The sequence below is a fragment of the Somniosus microcephalus genome, chromosome 12 (assembly GCF_052327205.1).
Source record: "Somniosus microcephalus isolate GS21.2 chromosome 12, FLI_Smic_1.0, whole genome shotgun sequence".
Lineage (NCBI taxonomy): Eukaryota > Metazoa > Chordata > Chondrichthyes > Squaliformes > Somniosidae > Somniosus > Somniosus microcephalus.
The window spans coordinates 187,729,578-187,747,435 of record NC_140998.1 but is presented as its reverse complement, the minus strand read 5'-3'; positions in this window follow the sequence as shown (position 1 = coordinate 187,747,435).

Here is a 17,858-nt window from a genome sequence, read left to right as displayed (position 1 = left end):
GGTGCTCACACACCATTCTCCATTCCCCCGCGGGGCGGGCGGTGCCTTGGTGCTCACACACCATTCTCCATTCCCCCGTGGGGCGGTGCCTTGGTGCTCACACACCATTCTCCATTCCCCCGCGGGGGGGGCGGTGCCTTGGTGCTCACACACCATTCTCCATTCCCCCGCGGCGGTGGGCGGTGCCTTGGTGCTCACACATCATTCTCCATTCCCCCGCGGGGCGGTGCCATGGTGCTCACACACCATTCTCCATTCCCCCGCGGGGGGGACGGTGCCTTGGTGCTCACACACCATTCTCCATTCCCCCGTGGGGCGGTGCCTTGGTGCTCACACACCATTCTCCATTCCCCCTTGGGGGGGCGGTGCCTTGGTGCTCACACACCATTCTCCATTCCCCGTGGGGCGGTGCCTTGATGCTCACACACCATTCTGCATTCCCCCGTGGTGCGGTGCCTTGGTGCTCACACACTATTCTCCATTCACCGCGGGGTGGTGCCTTGGTGCTCACACACCATTCTCCATTCCCCCGCGGGGGGAGGCGGTGCCTTGGTGCTCACACACCATTCTCCATTCCCACGGGGGGCGGTGCCTTGGTGCTCACACACCATTCTCCATTCCCCCTTGGGGCGGTGCCTTGGTGCTCACACACCATTCTCCATTCCCCGTGGGGCAGTGCCTTGGTGCTCACACACCATTCTCCATTCCCTGCGGGGCGGTGCCTTGGTGCTCACACACCATTCTCCATTCCCCCGTGCGGGGGGCGGTGCCTTGGTGCTCACACACCATTCTCCATTCCCCCGTGGGGCGGTGCCTTGGTGCTCACACACCATTCTCCATTCCCCCGCGGGGTGGGCGGTGCCTTGGTGCTCACACACCATTCTCCATTCCCCGTGGGGCGGTGCCTTGGTGCTCACACACCATTCTCCATTCCCCGTGCGGGGGGCGGTGCCTTGGTGCTCACACACCATTCTCCATTCCCCCGTGGGGCGGTGCCTTGGTGCTCACACACCATTCTCCATTCCCCCGCGGGGGGGGCAGTGCCTTGGGGCTCACACACCATTCTCCATTCCCCCGTGGGGGGGGCGGTGCCTTGGTGCTCACACACCATTCTCCATTCCCCCGGGGGATGGTGCCTTGGTGTTCACACACCATTCTCCATTCCCCCGCGGGGCGGTGCCTTGGTGCTCACACACCATTCTCCATTCCCCCACGGGGCGGTGCCTTGGTGCTCACACACCATTCTCCATTCCCCCTTGGGGGGGCGGTGCCTTGGTGCTCACACACCATTCTCCATTCCCCCGTGGGGCGGTGCCTTGATGCTCACACACCATTCTGCATTCCCCCGTGGTGCGGTGCCTTGGTGCTCACACACTATTCTCCATTCACCGCGGGGTGGTGCCTTGTGCTCACACACCATTCTCCATTCCCCCGCGGGGGGAGGCGGTGCCTTGGTGCTCACACACCATTCTCCATTCCCACGGGGGGCGGTGCCTTGGTGCTCACACACCATTCTCCATTCCCCCTTGGGGCGGTGCCTTGGTGCTCACACACCATTCTCCATTCCCCGTGGGGCAGTGCCTTGGTGCTCACACACCATTCTCCATTCCCTGCGGGGCGGTGCCTTGGTGCTCACACACCATTCTCCATTCCCCCGTGCGGGGGGCGGTGCCTTGGTGCTCACACACCATTCTCCATTCCCCTGTGGGGCGGTGCCTTGGTGCTCACACACCATTCTCCATTCCCCCGCGGGGTGGGCGGTGCCTTGGTGCTCACACACCATTCTCCATTCCCCGTGGGGCGGTGCCTTGGTGCTCACACACCATTCTCCCATTCCCCCGTGCGGGGGGCGGTGCCTTGGTGCTCACACACCATTCTCCATTCCCCCGTGGGGCGGTGCCTTGGTGCTCACACACCATTCTCCATTCCCCCGCGGGGGGGGCAGTGCCTTGGGGCTCACACACCATTCTCCATTCCCCCGTGGGGGGGGCGGTGCCTTGGTGCTCACACACCATTCTCCATTCCCCCGGGGGATGGTGCCTTGGTGTTCACACACCATTCTCCATTCCCCCGCGGGGCGGTGCCTTGGTGCTCACACACCATTCTCCATTCCCCCACGGGGCGGTGCCTTGGTGCTCACACACCATTCTCCATTCCCCCGTGTTGCGGTGCCTTGGTGCTCACACACCATTCTCCATTCCCCCGTGGGGGAGGCGGTGCCTTGGTGCTCACACACCATTCTCCATTCCCCCGCGGGGCGGTGCCTTGGTGCTCACACACCATTCTCCATTCCCCCGTGTTGCGGTGCCTTGGTGCTCACACACCATTCTCCATTCCCCCCGCGGCGGGGGCGGTGCCTTGGTGCTCACACACCATTTTCCATTCCCCGTGGGGCGGTGCCTGGTGCTCACACACCATTCTCCATTGCCCCTGCGGGTGGGGCGGTGCCTTGGTGCTCACACACCATTCTCCATTCCCCCGTGGGGGTGGCGGTGCCTTGGTGCTCACACATCATTCTCCATTCCCCGTGGGGGGGGGGCGGTGCCTTGGTGCTCACACACCATTCTCCATTCCCCCACGGGGGGAGGCAGTGCCTTGGTGCTCACAGACCATTCTCCATTCCCCCGCGGGTGGACGGTGCCTTGGTGCTCACACACCATTCTCCATTCCCCGTGGGGCGGTGCCTTGGTGCTCGCACACCATCCTCCATTCCCCCGGGGGGCGGTGCCTTGGTGCTCACACAACATTCTCCATTCCCCCGTGGGGCGGTGCCTTGGTGCTCACACACCATTCTCCATTCCCCCGTGGGGGTGGCGGTGCCTTGGTGCTCACACACCATTCTCCATTCCCCGTGGGGGGGGGCGGTGCCTTGGTGCTCACACACCATTCTCCATTCCCCCACGGGGGGAGGCGGTGCCTTGGTGCTCACAGACCATTCTCCATTCCCCCGCGGGGTGGACGGTGCCTTGGTGCTCACACACCATTCTCCATTCCCCGTGGGGCGGTGCCTTGGTGCTCGCACACCATCCTCCATTCCCCCGGGGGGCGGTGCCTTGGTGCTCACACAACATTCTCCATTCCCCCGTGGGGCGGTGCCTTGGTGCTCACACACCATTCTCCATTCCCCTGCCGGGGGGGGCGGTGCCTTGGTGCTCCCACACCATTCTCCATTCCCCCGTGGCGGTGGGCGGTGCCTTGGTGCTCACACACCATTCTCCATTCCCCCGCGGGGCGGTGCCATGGTGCTCACACACCATTCTCCATTCCCCCGCGGCGGTGGGCGGTGCCTTGGTGCTCACACACCATTCTACATTCCCCCGCTGGGGGGGCGGTGCCTTGGTGCTCACACACAATTCTCCATTCCTCCGTGGGGGGGGGGTGTTGCCTTGGCGCTTACACACCATTCTCTATTCCCCCGTTGGGCGGTGCCTTGGTGCTCACACACCATTCTCCATTCACCCGTGGAAGGGGGGCTTGGTGCTCACACACCATTCTCCATTCCCCCGCGGGGGGGGGCGGTGCCTTGGTGCTCACACACCATTCTCCATTCCCCGTGGGGCGGTGCCTTGGTGCTCACACACCATCCTCCATTCCCCCGGGGGGCGGTGCCTTGGTGCTCACACACCATTCTCCATTCCCCCGTGGGGCGGTGCCTTGGTGCTCACACACCATTCTCCATTCCCCCGCTGGGGGGGGCGTTGCCTTGGTGCTCCCACACCATTCTCCATTCCCCCGCGGCGGTGGGCGGTGCCTTGGTGCTCACACACCATTCTCCATTCCCCCGCGGGGCGGTGCCATGGTGCTCACACACCATTCTCCATTCCCCCGCGGCGGTGGGCGGTGCCTTGGTGCTCACACACCATTCTACATTCCCCCGCTGGGGGGGCGGTGCCTTGGTGCTCACACACCATTCTCCATTCCTCCGCGGGGGGGGGTGTTGCCTTGGCGCTTACACACCATTCTCTATTCCCCCGTTGGGCGGTGCCTTGGTGCTCACACACCATTCTCCATTCCCCCGTGGAAGGGGGGCCTTGGTGCTCACACACCATTCTCCATTCCCCCGCGGGGGAGGGCGGTGCCTTGGTGCTCACACACCATTCTCCATTCCCCCGTGGGGCGGTGCCTTGGTGCTCACACACCATTCTCCATTCCCCCGTGTGGGGGCGGTGCCTTGGTGCTCACACACCATTCTCCATTCCCCCGTGGGGGGGGGCGGTGCCTTGGTGCTCACACACAATTCTCCATTCCCCCGCGGGGCGGTGCCATGGTGCTCACACACCATTCTCCATTCCCCCGCGGCGGTGGGCGGTGCCTTGGTGCTCACACACCATTCTACATTCCCCCGCTGGGGGGGCGGTGCCTTGGTGCTCACACACCATTCTCCATTCCTCCGCGGGGAGGGATGTTGCCTTGGCGCTTACACACCATTCTCTATTCCCCCGTTGGGCGGTGCCTTGGTGCTCACACACCATTCTCCATTCCCCCGCGGGGGGGGGCGGTGCCTTGGTGCTCACACACCATTCTCCATTCCCCCGTGGGGGGGCGGTGCCTTGGTGCTCACACACCATTCTCCATTCCCCCGTGGGGGGGGCGGTGCCTTGGTGCTCACACACAATTCTCCATTCTCCCGCGGGGCGGTGCCTTGGTGCTCACACAGGCGGTGCCTTGGTGCTCACACACCATTCTCCATTCCCTGCGGCGGGGGCGGTGCCTTGGTGCTCACACACCATTCTCCATTCCCCCGTGGTGGTGGGGGCGGTGCCTTGGTGCTCACACACCATTCTCCATTCCCCCCCCATGGGGGGTGCCTTGGTGCTCACACACCATTCTCCATTCCCCCCCATGGGGCGGTGCCTTGGTGCTCACACACCATTCTCCATTCCCCCACGGGGCGGTGCCTTGGTGCTCACACACCATTCTCCATTCCCCCGTGGGGGTGGGGGCGTTGCCTTGGTGCTCACACACCATTCTCCATTCCCCCCGTGGGGCGGTGCCTTGGTGCTCACCCACCATTCTCCATTCCCCCGTGGGGCAGTGCCTTGGTGCTCACACACCATTCTCCATTCCCCCGTGGGGCGGTGCCTTGCTGCTCACTCACCATTCTCCATTCCCCCGTGGGGGGGGCGGTGCCTTGGTGCTCACACACCATTCTCCATTCCCCCGTGGGGCGGTGCCTTGGTGCTCACACACCATTCTCCATTCCACAGTGGGGGGAGCGGTGCCTTGCTGCTCACACACCATTCTCCATTCCCCCGTGGGGCGGTGCCTTGGTGCTCACTTCACCATTCTCCATTCCCCCGTGGGGGCGGCGGTGCCTTGGTGCTCACACACCATTCTCCATTCCCCCGTGGGGCGGTGCCTTGGTGCTCACACACCATTCTCCATTCCCCCGTGGGGGGGCAGTGCCTTAGTGCTCACACACCATTCTCCATTCCCCCGCGGGGCTGGGCGGTGCCTTGGTGCTCACACACCATTCTCCATTCCCCGCGGGGCGGTGCCTTGGTGCTCAAACACCATTCTCCATTCCCCCGTGGGGTGGCGGTGCCTTGGTGCACACACACCATTCTCCATTCCCCCGTGAGGGGGGCGGTGCCTTGGTGCTCACACACCATTCTCCATTCCCCCGCAGGGCGGTGCCTTGGTGCTCACACACCATTCTCCATTCCCCCGTGGGAGCGGGGCCTTGGTGCTCACACACCATTCTCCATTCCCCCGCGGCGGTGGTCGGTGCCTTGGTGCTCACACACCATTCTCCATTCCCCCGCGGGCGGGGCGGTGCCTTGGTGCTCACACACCATTCCCCATTCCCCCGTGGGGCGGTGCCTTGGTGCTCACAACACCATTCTCCATTCCCCCGTGGGATGGTGCCTTGGTGTTCACACACCATTCTCCATTCCCCTGTGGGGGGGGGGGGGGGCGGTGCCTTGGTGCTCACGCACCATTCTCCATTCCCCCGTGGGGCGGTGCCTTGGTGCTCACACACCATTTCTCCATTCCCCCGCGGGGCGGTGCCTTGTTGCTCACACACCATTCTCCATTCCCCCGGCGGGGGGGGCCGTGCCTTGGTGCTCACACACCATTCTCCATTTCCCCGTGGCGGGGGCGGTGCCTTGGTGCTCACACACCATTCTCCATTCCCCGCGGGGCGGTGCCTTAGTGCTCACACACCATTCTCCATTCCCCCGTGTTGCGGTGCCTTGGTGCTCACACACCATTCTCCATTCCCCCGTGTTGCGGTGCCTTGGTGCTCACACACCATTCTCCATTCCCCCGTGTTGCGGTGCCTTGGTGCTCACACACCATCCTCCATTCCCCCGGGGGGCGGTGCCTTGGTGCTCACACACCATTCTCCATTCCCCCGTGGGGCAGCGCCTTGGTGCTCACACACCATTCTCCATTCCCCCGCCGGGGGGGGGGCTGTGCCTTGGTGCTCCCACACCATTCTCCATTCCCCCGCGGCGGTGGGCGGTGCCTTGGTGCTCACACACCATTCTCCCATTCCCCCGCGGGGCGGTGCCATGGTGCTCACACACCATTCTCCATTCCCCCGCGGCGGTGGGCGGTGCCTTGGTGCTCACACACCATTCTACATTCCCTGCGGCGGGGGCGGTGCCTTGGTGCTCACACACCATTCTCCATTCCCCCGTGGGGGTGGCGGCGGTGCCTTGGTGCTCACACACCTTTCTCCATTCCCCCCCATGGGACGGTGCCTTGGTGCTCACACACCATTCTCCATTCCCCCGGGGGGCGGTGCCTTGGTGCTCACACACCTTTCTCCATTCCCCCTTGTGGCGGTGCCTTGGTGCTCACACACCATTCTCCATTCTCCGTGGGGCAGTGCCTTGGTGCTCACACACCATTCTCCATTCCCTGCGGGGCGGTGCCTTGGTGCTCACACACCATTCTCCATTCCCCCGTGCGGGGGGCGGTGCCTTGGTGCTCACACACCATTCTCCATTCCCCCGTGGGGCGGTGCCTTTGTGCTCACACACCATTCTCCATTCCCCCGCGGGGTGGGCGGTGCCTTGGTGCTCACACACCATTCTCCATTCCCCGTGGGGCGGTGCCTTGGTGCTCACACACCATTCTCCATTCCCCCGTGCGGGGGGCGGTGCCTTGGTGCTCACACACCATTCTCCATTCCCCCGTGGGGCGGTGCATTGGTGCTCACACACCATTCTCCATTCCCCCGCGGGGGGGGCAGTGCCTTGGGGCTCACACACCATTCTCCATTCCCCCGTGGTGGGGGCGGTGCCTTGGTGCTCACACACCATTCTCCATTCCCCCGGGGGATGGTGCCTTGGTGTTCACACACCATTCTCCATTCCCCCGCGGGGCGGTGCCTTGGTGCTCACACACCATTCTCCATTCCCCCGCGGGGCGGTGCCTTGGTGCTCACACACCATTCTCCATTCCCCCGTGTTGCGGTGCCTTGGTGCTCACACACCATTCTCCATTCCCCCGTGGGGGAGGCGGTGCCTTGGTGCTCACACACCATTCTCCATTCCCCCGCGGGGCGGTGCCTTGGTGCTCACACACCATTCTCCATTCCCCCGTGTTGTGGTGCATTGGTGCTCACACACCATTCTCCATTCCCCCCGCGGCGGGGGGCGGTGCCTTGGTGCTCACACACCATTTTCCATTCCCCGTGGGGCGGTGCCTTGGTGCTCACACACCATTCTCCATTGCCCCCGCGGGTGGGGCGGTGCCTTGGTGCTCACACACCATTCTCCATTCCCCCGTGGAGGGGGCGGTGCCTTGGTGCTCACACACCATTCTCCATTCCCCGTGGGGGGAGGCGGTGCCTTGGTGCTCACACACCATTCTCCATTCCCCCACGGGGGGAGGCGGTGCCTTGGTGCTCACAGACCATTCTCCATTCCCCCGCGGGGTGGACGGTGCCTTGGTGCTCACACACCATTCTCCATTCCCCGTGGGGCGGTGCCTTGGTGCTCACACACCATCCTCCATTCCCCCGGGGGGCGGTGCCTTGGTGCTCACACACCATTCTCCATTCCCCCGTGGGGCGGTGCCTTGCTGCTCACACACCATTCTCCATTCCCCCGCCGGGGGGGGCGGTGCCTTGGTGCTCCCACACCATTCTCCATTCCCCCGCGGCGGTGGGCGGTGCCTTGGTGCTCACACACCATTCTCCATTCCCCCGCGGGGCGGTGCCATGGTGCTCACACACCATTCTCCATTCCCCCGCGGTGGTGGGCGGTGCCTTGGTGCTCACACACCATTCTACATTCCCCCGCTGGGGGGGCGGTGCCTTGGTGCTCACACACCATTCTCCATTCCTCCGCGGGGGGGGGGTTTTGCCTTGGCGCTTACACACCATTCTCTATTCCCCCGTTGGGCGGTGCCTTGGTGCTCACACACCATTCTCCATTCCCCCGTGGAAGGGGGGCCTTGGTGCTCACACACCATTCTCCATTCCCCCGCGGGGGGGGGCGGTGCCTTGGTGCTCACACACCATTCTCCATTCCCCCGTGGGGCGGTGCCTTGGTGCTCACACACCATTCACCATTCCCCCATGGGGGGGCGGTGCCTTGGTGCTCACACACCATTCTCCATTCCCCCGTGGGGGGGGCGGTGCCTTGGTGCTCACACACAATTCTCCATTCTCCCGCGGGGCGGTGCCTTGGTGCTCACACACCATTCTCCATTCCCTGCGGCGGGGGCGGTGCCTTGGTGCTCACACACCATTCTCCATTCCCCCGTGGGGGTGGGGGCGGTGCCTTGGTGCTCACACACCATTTTACATTCCCCGTGGGGCGGTGCCTTGGTGCTCACACACCATTCTCCATTGCCCCCGCGGGTGGGGCGGTGCCTTGGTGCTCACACACCATTCTCCATTCCCCCGTGGGGGTGGCGGTGCCTTGGTGCTCACACACCATTCTCCATTCCCCCGTGGAGGGGGCTGTGCCTTGGTGCTCACACACCATTCTCCATTCCCCCGCGGGGTGGACGGTGCCTTGGTGCTCACACACCATTCTCCATTCCCCGTGGGGCGGTGCCTTGGTGCTCACACACCATCCTCCATTCCCCCGGGGGGCGGTGCCTTGGTGCTCACACACCATTCTCCATTCCCCCGTGGGGCGGTGCCTTGGTGCTCACACACCATTCTCCATTCCCCCGCTGGGGGGGGGTGGTGCCTTGGTGCTCCCACACCATTCTCCATTCCCCCGCGGCGGTGGGCGGTGCCTTGGTGCTCACACACCATTCTCCATTCCCCCGCGGGGCGGTGCCATGGTGCTCACACACCATTCTCCATTCCCCCGCGGCGGTGGGCGGTGCCTTGGTGCTCACACACCATTCTACATTCCCCCGCTGGGGGGGCGGTGCCTTGGTGCTCACACACCATTCTCCATTCCTCCGCGGGGGGGGGGGTGTTGCCTTGGCGCTTACACACCATTCTCTATTCCCCCGTTGGGTGGTGCCTTGGTGCTCACACACCATTCTCCATTCCCCAGTGGAAGGGGGGCCTTGGTGCTCACACACCCTTCTCCATTCCCCCGCGGGGGGGGGCGGTGCCTTGGTGCTCACACACCATTCTCCATTCCCCCGTGGGGCGGTGCCTTGGTGCTCACACACCATTCTCCATTCCCCCGTGGGGGGGCGGTGCCTTGGTGCTCACACACCATTCTCCATTCCCCCGTGGGGGGGGCGGTGCCTTGGTGCTCACACACAATTCTCCATTCCCCCGCGGGGCGGTGCCATGGTGCTCACACACCATTCTCCATTCCCCCGCGGCGGTGGGCGGTGCCTTGGTGCTCACACACCATTCTACATTCCCCCGCTGGGGTGGCGGTGCCTTGGTGCTCACACCCCATTCTCCATTCCTCCGCGGGGGGAGGTGTTGCCTTGGCGCTTACACACCATTCTCTATTCCCCCGTTGGGCGGTGCCTTGGTGCTCACACACCATTCTCCATTCCCCCGTGGAAGGGGGGCCTTGGTGCTCACACACCATTCTCCATTCCCCCGTGGGGCGGTGCCTTGGTGCTCACACACCATTCTCCATTCCCCCGTGGGGGGGCGGTGCCTTGGTGCTCACACACCATTCTCCATTCCCCCGTGGGGGGGGCGGTGCCTTGGTGCTCACACACAATTCTCCATTCTCCCGCGGGGCGGTGCCTTGGTGCTCACACACCATTCTCCATTCCCTGCAGCAGGGGCGGTGCCTTGGTGCTCACACACCATTCTCCATTCCCCCGTGGGGGTGGGGGCGGTGCCTTGATGCTCACACACCATTCTCATTTCCCCCCCATGGGGCGGTGCCTTGGTGCTCACACACCATTCTCCATTCCCCCGCGGGGCGGTGCCTTGGTGCTCACACACCATTCCCCATTCCCCCGTGGGGGTGGGGGCGTTGCCTTGGTGCTCACACACCATTCTCCATTCCCCCCCGTGGGGCGGTGCCTTGGTGCTCACCCACCATTCTCCATTCCCCCGTGGGGCGGTGCCTTGGTGCTCACACACCATTCTCCATTCCCCCGTGGGGCGGTGCCTTGCTGCTCACTCACCATCTCCATTCCCCCGTGGGGGGGGCAGTGCCTTGGTGCTCACACACCATTCTCCATTCCCCCGTGGGGCGGTGCCTTGGTGCTCACACACCATTCTCCATTCCACAGTGGGGGGAGCGGTGCCTTGGTGCTCACACACCATTCTCCATTCCCCCGTGGGGCGGTGCCTTGGTGCTCACTCACCATTCTCCATTCCCCCGTGGGGGCGGCGCTGCCTTGGTGCTCACACACCATTCTCCATTCCCCCGTGGGGCGGTGCCTTGTTGCTCACACACCATTCTCCATTCCCCCGTGGGGGGGCGGTGCCTTAGTGCTCACACACCATTCTCCATTCCCCCGCGGGGTTGGGCGGTGCCTTGGTGCTCACACACCATTCTCCATTCCCCCGCGGGGCGGTGCCTTGGTGCTCAAACACCATTCTCCATTCCCCCGTGGGGTGGCGGTGCCTTGGTGCACACACACCATTCTCCATTCCCCCGTGAGGGGGCGGTGCCTTGGTGCTCACACACCATTCTCCATTCCCCCGCAGGGCGGTGCCTTGGTGCACACACAGCATTCTCCATTCCCCCGTGAGGGGGCGGTGCCTTGGTGCTCAAACACCATTCTCCATTCCCCCGCGTGGCTGGGCGGTGCCTTGGTGCTCACACACCATTCTCCATTCCCCCGCGGCGGTGGTCGGTGCCTTGGTGCTCACACACCATTCTCCATTCCCCCGCGGGCGGGGCGGTGCCTTGGTGCTCACACGTCATTCCCCATTCCCCCGTGGGGCGGTGCCTTGGTGCTCACACACCATTCTCCATTCCCCCGTGGGATGGTGCCTTGGTGTTCACACACCATTCTCCATTCCCCCGTGGGGGGGGGGGCGGTGCCTTGGTGCTCACACACCATTCTCCATTCCCCCGTGGGGCGGTGCCTTGGTGCTCACACACCATTCTCCATTCCCCCGCGGGGCGGTGCCTTGTTGCTCACACACCATTCTCCATTCCCCCGGCGGGGGGGCGGTGCCTTGGTGCACACACACCATTCTCCATTTCCCCGTGGCGGGGGCGGTGCCTTGGTGCTCACACACCATTCTCCATTCCCCGCGGGGCGGTGCCTTAGTGCTCACACACCATTCTCCATTCCTCCGTGTTGCGGTGCCTTGGTGCTCACACACCATTCTCCATTCCCCCGTGTTGCGGTGCCTTGGTGCTCACACACCATTCTCCATTCCCCCGTGTTGCGGTGCCTTGGTGCTCACACACCATCCTCCATTCCCCGGGGGGCGGTGCCTTGGTGCTCACACACCATTCTCCATTCCCCCGTGGGGCAGTGCCTTGGTGCTCACACACCATTCTCCATTCCCCCGCCGGGGGGGGCTGTGCCTTGGTGCTCCCACACCATTCTCCATTCCCCCGCAGCGGTGGGCGGTGCCTTGGTGCTCACACACCATTCTCCATTCCCCCGCGGGGCGGTGCCATGGTGCTCACACACCATTCTCCATTCCCCCGCGGCGGTGGGCGGTGCCTTGGTGCTCACACACCATTCTACATTCCCCCGCTGGGGGGGCGGTGCCTTGGTGCTCACACACCATTCTCCATTCCCCCGTGGAAGGGGGGCCTTGGTGCTCACACACCATTCTCCATTTCTCCATTCCCCCGCGGGGCGGTGCCTTGGTGCTCACACACCATTCTCCATTATCGAAACATATAAAATTATGGCAGGCCTGGACAGGCTGAATTCAGAGAGAATGTTTCCAATGGCAGGGGAGCACAGAACCAGGGGCCACAGTCTAAAAATAGCGGGCAAATCATTTAAAACAGAGATGAGGAAGAATTTCTTCACTCAAAGAGTGGTGAGCCTGTGGAATTCCCTGCCACAGAGGGCTGTGAAGGCTAATTCAATAAATATTTTCAAGAGAGAATTGGATATATTTCTGAAGGCTAAGGGGATTAAGGGTTACGGAGAAAAGGCGGGGACGGGGTACTGAACTGGTAAGATCAGCTAAGATCTCAGACGAAGATCAGCCATGATCTCATTGAATGGCGGAGCAGGCTCGAAGGGCCGAATGGCCTACTCCTGTTCCTATCTCTATGTTTCTATGTTTCTATTCTCCATTCCCCCGCGTTGCGGTGCTTGGTGCTCACACACCATTCTCCATTCCCCCGTGGGGCGGTGCCTTGGTGCTCACACACCATTCTCCATTCCCCCGTGGGGCGGTGCCTTGGTGCTCACACACCATTCCCCATTCCCCGTGGGGCGGTGCCTTGGTGCTCACACACCATTCTCCATTCCCCGTGGGGCGGTGCCTTGGTGCTCAGACACCATTCTCCATTCCCCCGCGGGGCAGTGCCATGGTGCTCACACACCATTCTAGATTCCCCCGCGGGGGGGGTGGTGCCTTGGTGCTCACACACCATTCTCCATTCCCCCGTGGGGGGGCGGTTCCTTGGTGCTCACACACCATTCTCCATTCCCCCGTGGGTGGGGGGTTCCTTGGTGCTCACACACCATTCTCCATTCCCCCGTGGGGGGGGGCGGTGCCTTGGTGCTCACACACCATTCTCCATTCCCCCGTGGGTGGGGTCGGTGCATTGGTGCTCACACACCATTCTCCATTCCCCCGTGGGGGGGCGGTGCCTTGGTGCTCACACACCATTCTCCATTCCCCCGCGGGGGGGGGGGATGCCTTGGTGCTCACACACCATTCTCCATTCCCCCGTGGGGGCGGCGGTGCCTTGGTGCTCACACACCATTCTCCATTCCCCCGTGGGGCGGTGCCTTGGTGCTCACACTCCATTCTCCATTCCCCCGTGGGGGGGCGGTGCCTTAGTGCTCACACACCATTCTCCATTCCCCCGCGGGGCTGGGCGGTGCCTTGGTGCTCACACACCATTCTCCATTCCCCCGCGGGGCGGTGCCTTGATGCTCAAACACCATTCTCCATTCCCCCGTGGGGTGGCGGTGCCTTGGTGCACACACACCATTCTCCATTCCCCCGTGAGGGGGCGGTGCCTTGGTGCTCACACACCATTCTCCATTCCCCCGCAGGGCGGTGCCTTGGTGCTCACACACCATTCTCCATTCCCCCGTGGGAGCGGGTCCTTGGTGCACACACACCATTCTCCATTCCCCCGTGAGGGGGCGGTGCCTTGGTGCTCAAACACCATTCTCCATTCCCCCGCGGGGCTGGGCGGTGCCTTGGTGCTCACACACCATTCTCCATTCCCCCGCGGCGGTGGTCGGTGCCTTGGTGCTCACACACCATTCTCCATTCCCCCGCGGGCGGGGCGGTGCCTTGGTGCTCACACTCCATTCCCCATTCCCCCGTGGGTGGGGTCGGTGCATTGGTGCTCACACACCATTCTCCATTCCCCCGTGGGGGGGCGGTGCCTTGGTGCTCACACACCATTCTCCATTCCCCCGTGGGTGGGGGGTTCCTTGGTGCTCACACACCATTCTCCATTCCCCCGTGGGGGGGGGGCGGTGCCTTGGTGCTCACACACCATTCTCCATTCCCCCGTGGGTGGGGTCGGTGCATTGGTGCTCACACACCATTCTCCATTCCCCCGTGGGGGGGCGGTGCCTTGGTGCTCACACACCATTCTCCATTCCCCCGCGGGGGGGGGATGCCTTGGTGCTCACACACCATTCTCCATTCCCCCGTGGGGCGGTGCCTTGGTGCTCACTCACCATTCTCCATTCCCCCGTGGGGGCGGCGGTGCCTTGGTGCTCACACACCATTCTCCATTCCCCCGTGGGGCGGTGCCTTGGTGCTCACACACCATTCTCCATTCCCCCGTGGGGGGGCGGTGCCTTAGTGCTCACACACCATTCTCCATTCCCCCGCGGGGCTGGGCGGTGCCTTGGTGCTCACACACCATTCTCCATTCCCCCGCGGGGCGGTGCCTTGATGCTCAAACACCATTCTCCATTCCCCCGTGGGGTGGCGGTGCCTTGGTGCACACACACCATTCTCCATTCCCCCGTGAGGGGGCGGTGCCTTGGTGCTCACACACCATTCTCCATTCCCCCGCAGGGCGGTGCCTTGGTGCTCACACACCATTCTCCATTCCCCCGTGGGAGCGGGTCCTTGGTGCACACACACCATTCTCCATTCCCCCGTGAGGGGGCGGTGCCTTGGTGCTCAAACACCATTCTCCATTCCCCCGCGGGGCTGGGCGGTGCCTTGGTGCTCACACACCATTCTCCATTCCCCCGCGGCGGTGGTCGGTGCCTTGGTGCTCACACACCATTCTCCATTCCCCCGCGGGCGGGGCGGTGCCTTGGTGCTCACACTCCATTCCCCATTCCCCCGTGGGGCGGTGCCTTGGTGCTCACACACCATTCTCCATTCCCCCGTGGGATGGTGCCTTGGTGTTCACACACCATTCTCCATTCCCCCGTGGGGGGGGGGCGGTGCCTTGGTGCTCACACACCATTCTCCATTCCCCCGTGGGGCGGTGCCTTGGTGCTCACACACCATTCTCCATTCCCCCGCGGGGCGGTGCCTTGTTGCTCACACACCATTCTCCATTCCCCCGGCGGGGGGGCGGTGCCTTGGTGCTCACACACCATTCTCCATTTCCCCATGGCGGGGGCGGTGCCTTGGTGCTCACACACCATTCTCCATTCCCCGCGGGGCGGTGCCTTAGTGCTCACACACCATTCTCCATTCCCCCGTGTTGCGGTGCCTTGGTGCTCACACACCATTCTCCATTCCCCCGTGTTGCGGTGCCTTGGTGCTCACACACCATTCTCCATTCCCCCGTGTTGCGGTGCCTTGGTGCTCACACACCATCCTCCATTCCCCCGGGGGGCGGTGCCTTGGTGCTCACACACCATTCTCCATTCCCCCGTGGGGCAGTGCCTTGGTGCTCACACACCATTCTCCATTCCCCCGCCGGGGGGGGCTGTGCCTTGGTGCTCCCACACCATTCTCCATTCCCCCGTGGCGGTGGGCGGTGCCTTGGTGCTCACACACCATTCTCCATTCCCCCGCGGGGCGGTGCCATGGTGCTCACACACCATTCTCCATTCCCCCGCGGCGGTGGGCGGTGCCTTGGTGCTCACACACCATTCTACATTCCCCCGCTGGGGGGGCGGTGCCTTGGTGCTCACACACCATTCTCCATTCCCCCGTGGAAGGGGGGCCTTGGTGCTCACACACCATTCTCCATTTCTCCATTCCCCCGCGGGGCGGTGCCTTGGTGCTCACACACCATTCTCCATTATCGAAACATATAAAATTATGGCAGGCCTGGACAGGCTGAATTCAGAGAGAATGTTTCCAATGGCAGGGGAGCACAGAACCAGGGGCCACAGTCTAAAAATAGCGGGCAAATCATTTAAAACAGAGATGAGGAAGAATTTCTTCACTCAAAGAGTGGTGAGCCTGTGGAATTCCCTGCCACAGAGGGCTGTGAAGGCTAATTCAATAAATATTTTCAAGAGAGAATTGGATATATTTCTGAAGGCTAAGGGGATTAAGGGTTACGGAGAAAAGGCGGGGACGGGGTACTGAACTGGTAAGATCAGCTAAGATCTCAGACGAAGATCAGCCATGATCTCATTGAATGGCGGAGCAGGCTCGAAGGGCCGAATGGCCTACACCTGTTCCTATCTCTATGTTTCTATGTTTCTATTCTCCATTCCCCCGCGTTGCGGTGCTTGGTGCTCACACACCATTCTCCATTCCCCCGTGGGGCGGTGCCTTGGTGCTCACACACCATTCTCCATTCCCCCGTGGGGCGGTGCCTTGGTGCTCACACACCATTCCCCATTCCCCGTGGGGCGGTGCCTTGGTGCTCACACACCATTCTCCATTCCCCGTGGGGCGGTGCCTTGGTGCTCAGACACCATTCTCCATTCCCCCGCGGGGCGGTGCCATGGTGCTCACACACCATTCTAGATTCCCCCGCGGGGGGGGTGGTGCCTTGGTGCTCACACACCATTCTCCATTCCCCCGTGGGGGGGCGGTTCCTTGGTGCTCACACACCATTCTCCATTCCCCCGTGGGTGGGGGGTTCCTTGGTGCTCACACACCATTCTCCATTCCCCCGTGGGGGGGGGGGCGGTGCCTTGGTGCTCACACACCATTCTCCATTCCCCCGTGGGTGGGGTCGGTGCATTGGTGCTCACACACCATTCTCCATTCCCCCGTGGGGGGGCGGTGCCTTGGTGCTCACACACCATTCTCCATTCCCCCGCGGGGGGGGATGCCTTGGTGCTCACACACCATTCTCCATTCCCCCGTGGGGGGGGAGCGGTGCCTTGGTGCTCACACAACATTCTCCATTCCCCCGTGGGGGTGCGGTGCCTTGGTGCTCACACACCATTCTCCATTCCCCCGCGGGGCGGTGCCATGGTGCTCACACACCATTCTAGATTCCCCCGCGGGGGGGGTGGTGCCTTGGTGCTCACACACCATTCTCCATTCCCCCGTGGGGGGGCGGTTCCTTGGTGCTCACACACCATTCTCCATTCCCCCGTGGGTGGGGGGTTCCTTGGTGCTCACACACCATTCTCCATTCCCCCGTGGGGGGGGGGGCGGTGCCTTGGTGCTCACACACCATTCTCCATTCCCCCGTGGGTGGGGTCGGTGCATTGGTGCTCACACACCATTCTCCATTCCCCCGTGGGGGGGCGGTGCCTTGGTGCTCACACACCATTCTCCATTCCCCCGCGGGGGGGGGATGCCTTGGTGCTCACACACCATTCTCCATTCCCCCGTGGGGGGGGAGCGGTGCCTTGGTGCTCACACAACATTCTCCATTCCCCCGTGGGGGGGCGGTGCCTTGGTGCTCACACACCATTCTCCATTCCCCGCGGGGCGGTGCCTTGGTGCTCACACAGCATTCTCCATACCCACCGTGGGGCGGTGCCTTGGTGCTCACACAGCATTCTCCATTCCCCCGCAGGGCGGTGCCTTGGTGCTCACACACCATTCTCCATTCCCCCGCGGGGGGGCGGTGCATTGGTGCTCACACAGCATTCTCCATTCCCCCGCGGGGTGGTGCCTTGCTGCTCACACACCATTCTCCATTCCCCCGTGGGGGGGGCGGTGCCTTGGTGCTCACACACCATTCTCCATTCCCCCGTGGGGCGGTGCCTTGGTGCTCACACACCGTTCTCCATTCCCCCGCGGGGGGGGCGGTGCCCTGGGGCTCACACACCATTCTCCATTCCCCCGTGGGGGGGGCGGTGCCTTGGTGCTCACACACCATTCTCCATTCCCCCGTGGGGCGGTGCCTTGGTGCTCACACACCGTTCTCCATTCCCCCGCGGGGGGGGGCGGTGCCCTGGGGCTCACACACCATTCTCCATTCCCCCGTGGGGGGGGGCGGTGCCTT